Source organism: Notothenia coriiceps, unplaced genomic scaffold, assembly GCF_000735185.1.
Source record: "Notothenia coriiceps isolate Sejong01 unplaced genomic scaffold, NC01 NC01_scaffold00024667, whole genome shotgun sequence".
In the NCBI taxonomy this organism is placed as follows: domain Eukaryota; kingdom Metazoa; phylum Chordata; class Actinopteri; order Perciformes; family Nototheniidae; genus Notothenia; species Notothenia coriiceps.
In genome coordinates, this window is record NW_011357368.1 from 8,394,142 (window position 1) to 8,399,546 (window position 5,405).

General features: G+C 43.6%; 1 protein-coding gene across 1 annotated transcript in view; it reads right to left on the reverse strand.

Annotated features, from left to right (window-relative positions):
- LOC104955334 (calcium/calmodulin-dependent protein kinase type 1D-like) overlaps nucleotides 1-5,405 on the reverse strand; it is an 18,289-nt gene that overhangs the window by 11,427 nt on the left and 1,457 nt on the right. The window lies entirely within an intron of this gene.

Here is a 5,405-nt window from a genome sequence, read left to right on the forward strand (position 1 = left end):
GATGTAGCATTCATGTTTACGGGGGAAAGAGAACGTCCTGACTGACCTCAGTTCTTCAAATTGCTCCTTATATTGGCAGGCGCCTCGTCAGGGTAGATGAGAGGAAATCTGTGTTGCAAGCGATTGGTATCATTGACTGTCATCAGACTGTTTGCACACACCATCCCAGTTTCCAAGAGCCATTGTTTGTACATCCTCAATAAAATCATTTTATGTTTGTTATTTGTTGAAAACAGTTATTTTGATTCCAGTCGTCTCGGAAAGCAACATAATAACTGATTCATGTCTGTTTTTGCAATTTTTCAGTAATTGATGATATTTGTCCAGTTTGATTAACATCCTTTGCATTTCATCATTTTTCCATTAGAATGTTTAGATTTCTGTGTGCATCCCAGTTTAATTTTTTTTTTTTTTATATATTATTATCTTTTCTCGCCATAGACTGACATTCTTGTTGCAGTTGTTCGATTTTGGCAAGCCAAGGCTCTTACTAGTAAGCTTACAGTCCTTTTTTCCATTCCATCGTTTGTGTCACTCATATTGATGCAATATGTGTGGTGCCCTTTAGCATTTAAGTAACACGACAGTGCTCACTGGTATGAAACTTAAACCTGGCGGGGCCCGGCCCGCCACAGCAAAACAAACAATTCGAAACTTTCCCGCCGCTCACCGACATAACAAGCACATCAACCGCGCGCTCACAGCACAACATGCCCGCACACCAACAAAGCAAAAGTCCGCAATACAAACGTCCCGCTTCCGCAAACTGTGTCCAGCAAAAATACACAAGAAAGGACTTATAATCGTTGCCTACCGCTTTCAACTTGTTGTGCGCTGCATCAATGAGTGTCCATACAGGTGAGTCCTCGTGGCTACTCCATCCATATCGATTAGGAAAACGGTCCGAAGGTTCCAAAGGTACAGAAATGTTTAAAGTCCGTTATCCGAAGCGTCCAAGCGATCCGTAACCCTTAGGACGCCGGCTGGTCGTTCCAGTTCGGGTCCCTGGATGCGAATCAACCGTCTTTTTCTGTTGACTTATGTCGGCGCTCAATCCCCAAGTTACGTTGAGTCGCCCGAGTAGGCTGAACTTGGCTATAAACGTGACGCGTTTTCGAAGAGAAAAGTCGCATAGTGAAGCAAGATAGTTTTGGGAATATTTACATAAACACGAAAATGATAACACTAGTAACTATGACAAAACGGTCCAAGCAGAAAAGATGACAGCAGCGAGCGGCTCAGCCCTCTGTCCATCCGCACTCAACATGAAACAAGTACCTTAAATAGACAAACTGCCACACCCATGTGAACAGTTAACCGGGAAGTGCTCAACAAACAAATAAAAGTGACGTAACAATAATAAAATACAAATAATGAACCGTTGGCTAAGTAGGCATTATGGCGCCTACAACTTACCATAAATTATTTTTGCCGAAAATAAGGTCCCATTGGTGGCGCCACCGAAAGGGAGGACTTCAGCTTCTCTGTAGCGGGCTGCAAGTACGTGAACTCGGCCCTCGCAGGTGCGCGCCGCCAGGAGCGAGTACATCTGACTCGAGAGAAAAACCTTGCTCAAAATCGGCGAGTCAAAGTTGGAGTGTCACGCAGCGTCCACACGGGCGGCCGTGACGTTGAAGCTGCGGTGAGTCTTGTCTGACAACGCGGACCACACCATCAGCATGAACGTCTCCCGCCCCCCGCCCCCCCGGACCACAAGCACGCGGTTTGATTGGCTAGAGCTTGTACTGGCATATGATCTGATTGGCTGACGCTTCCGCCGAAACTTCAAAAGTTGAACATTGCTCAACTTTTGAAGCGAGCAACGCGAGCAAAGCGAATCAATGCTCGCACAATGCAGTTCGGCAAAGCATGACGTCACCCCATTCAAAGTGAATGGGCAGAAGCGTTGAAGCGTGGACGGGCCGCCAGTGTACAAGTCGATTCCGAGTCATCATGCGCGAGAATTCACAAGTCCGAGTTCGAGTCCGCGTCAATCAGTGCACGAGTCGAGTCACGAGTCCAGGACTCGAGTACTCCATCTCTACTATCAGCTGACGCCAACAGGCCAGAACAGGGAGACAAAACACTGAGAGCAGCCCAAGGTTTCAGGCCTGAGCTCAGTGAGGTCAAACTGATAAACTGGATCAAAGTTATGGGCCTAGGAAAATATTTCCCCAACACCCCCCACCCCAGTGACAATCCAGGGAGCAGACATTGAGATTGTGAAATCCTACAAATACCTGGGTGTTCATCTGAACAATAAACTGGACTGGACTGATAATTCTGCTGCTCTGTACAAGAAGGGACAGAGCAGACTCTTTCTGTTGAGGAGACTGAGGTCTTTCGGGGTGCAGGGGGCACTCCTTCAGACATTTTATGACTCTGTTGGGGCATCAGCCATTTTCTATGGTGTGGCCTGCTGGGGCAGCAGCATCTCGGCTGCTGACAGGAAGAGACTGAACAGACTGACATAGTTGACATTCAACTAGGCTCAGGAAAGAGTTTATCCTCTGTAGGAAACTATTACAGAAGACCGGGTCACCTATTACATGCCGCGAAGAATGGAACACCCTGTAGTTTCGTCTGGCTAGTACATCTGCGGTAACGGTTAGTATGTAGTATGGTAGAGGTCCTCGTATTTTGTAACACGTAACCAGGTTAACCGGACAAAGACCAACTAAATAGGGGGGTACCATAGCTTGAACCTATAGGGAGGCCGAAGCATCTTCGGAACCCCAGACTGTTAGACTGGTGACAGGTCCCGCAGGCCAGGAGTCCCAGCGTGCGGGATAGGTCACGACCTGACTTTCGTTCTGTAACCATATTAATAATGTAGGACAAACCTTCAAAAATTTCGACGACGAACTCTTTTACACATACAAATTAAATCTCTTCCCAAAACAAACGGAAGTGACTCTGGTCGGACCATGCACCCCACTAGATTTTCCCTTAGGGAGTTCAGGTTGGTAAGTAAATGTCGGAACCAATGAGTGACTTGGAGAAGGTGAAATAATGGTCCCAAAACTACGGATAATCGAAACCGGAATTTTGTAAAAGTTTGACGACAAAATTATGAGTCAAAGGGTATCCTGAAAATTTTGTTCCAAATCGAAGACATTTTATTAGAGGAGGATTAAAATTTAAATTGAGATTTTCTTTACATTAAGGTAAACTTAGTTTTCTGTCTCTTTTCCTGGTAGGTGAGACAAAACCGATAACCCGGACGGTACCAACCAAGTCCATCGAGGTTGTATGGAGGTAAACGTAGCAATGTCACCGGTCCAGACAACACAAAGGAGAGACGTGCATAGAGGACCTCGAAGTCCGTACCAGGGAAACGAAAGTATTTGTTTTACCATGACTGAAAAGTCGTACACTCCTCTGTCGCAGAGTCGGGACGTCTCTGTGTCCTGGAAAACGTATCTAAAGTTATTAGTAATGACTTGGCGAAGAGCGTTTAATGTAATTTTCATTTGACGATAATTTGTTGAACTCATCTACAGTCTCCCCTTTGGTGTTATTTATTTCAGGGATTTTAACGATTACCTTATTTTAGTGTCATAAAATTTACTTTTTTATATATTTTGTAGAATGGACTGTTTCTCGTAACTACTAGTCTATTCTTGAAAAAGGTAGAACAGAGAAGGGACAGAGAGGGAAAACCTGACTTCTGACATCTACACGTCGACAACTAGTAATATGTAGATCCAATTTGTAAATTTGAATCTGTAATACGCAATCAATCTACGTGAAAGCTGAATTACCGTTTCACCTATAGCCTTTTGGGTCAAATGAACATAAGGTCCGGAATAATTCGACTGTAAACGTGTACCGTAAATGTTTCTTTTCTGGTTCTCTTCTTTATACCCCGCATCCTGACCACCTATTGTCGTCCTTTGGTTTACTGACAAACAGTTATTGTGCGGTGGTGCTTTTACAGGGAAGTTTCCGGGCGCGTCGAAGGACCCCAGTAACCCTTCCAAGGATTTGCCTCACTTTACTGAGTCTTCAAGGAGTCACCAGTCCGCACTATTCTCGACTAGTCTAAGACATCTACTGTCCTTTTCTCCGAAGTCGCGAAGAAATATTAGAGGGAAATCAAATCCTATGTGAGCTGTGGGAAAAGATTTCACTTCCTCTTTTTACAGTATATACAAAAAATTACAACAAGGTGGACAACAAAGTACAAATTATTAGTAGTTGGTGTCTTCTCGTTTCATTAGATGTACGGCGAATACCATCTAGGATTGGACACAAGGAGTACGTCTGCGTGTAGTTATTGTACGCGACCGGTTTAGTAATTGTCGGAATTACAATTTGTACCGGGCGTCACAAGCAGAAAGGGACTCAGGGACTCTACATAAAACGAAACGTAAAAGGAGAAAGAGAAATGGGAACTACAAATTTAGCTTCAATCCTGTACTTAAAAACCTTAATTATTGGACGTTGGACACACCGGTTTTTTCCAGTAGGTACACGTGAACAACTTTTTATAGTGAGCAATGTACATAAATACAGGTACGTTCTTTACCTTCATAGTACGGTGTATGTCTCGGTAGAACATGTTGATCAAACACTTGTCCAAGGAAAGTGTCGATATATGTTCTCTCCCTCAATGTGTCAGTGTTCTACCTCCTTAATGGCCAAATTTCGGTCATTAAGTTTACGAATCAAGTCTAACTCGATTCTGGGTGCCCATTCGTATTGTCTACTGTTCAGTATACAGGATAGAGGTATCTCCGACTAAGTAGTACAATTAGTGCTCTCGATAGGAATACGGATTTTGTCAGGACTGCGAGGAGACCCATTAGTGTTGTAGGACAATGTATGTCGATGTCAAACCCTATGGAGACAATAGTTTACAAATGTACTTTGTCCTTACCGTTATTTCTTTGCCCTCCATTTCCGGCCCTCCTTAGTGTATATGTATGAAGTTTCAAGACACGGAAAGTAATCTGAAGGACGACTGAGAGAGGTTACTAAAGTAGTACAAGTAGAAACCAGGACGAAGGGGAAAAGGCCAGTGAAACTAACTCGACCTATGACGGTACCAAACAAAATTTCAAATACACCCACAGTAACATTTGCCACCACACCACAAATGTTACAAGTTTCAAAACGTACATCAAATAATCCTTTATGACAACGGGTACAGAACCTTGGTCCCGGGGAGGTTACCTTACTATTCAAAAGGGTAAGAGTTTACGCCTGAAACTTATTAACAAATTATTATTATGTAAATTTTTGTAACGCACTCCGCTAACTTTTTTATTGAGTTGAATTGAAATTTAGTTTTGTTGTAATAGTCTTTGTCTTTATGGAGATAAGCAGGTGCCTCCCCTTTAAACGTCAAGAATGTCGAATGCTTTTCCTCGGCTTCTCTGCTCTGAACCCCGGTGTTCGAC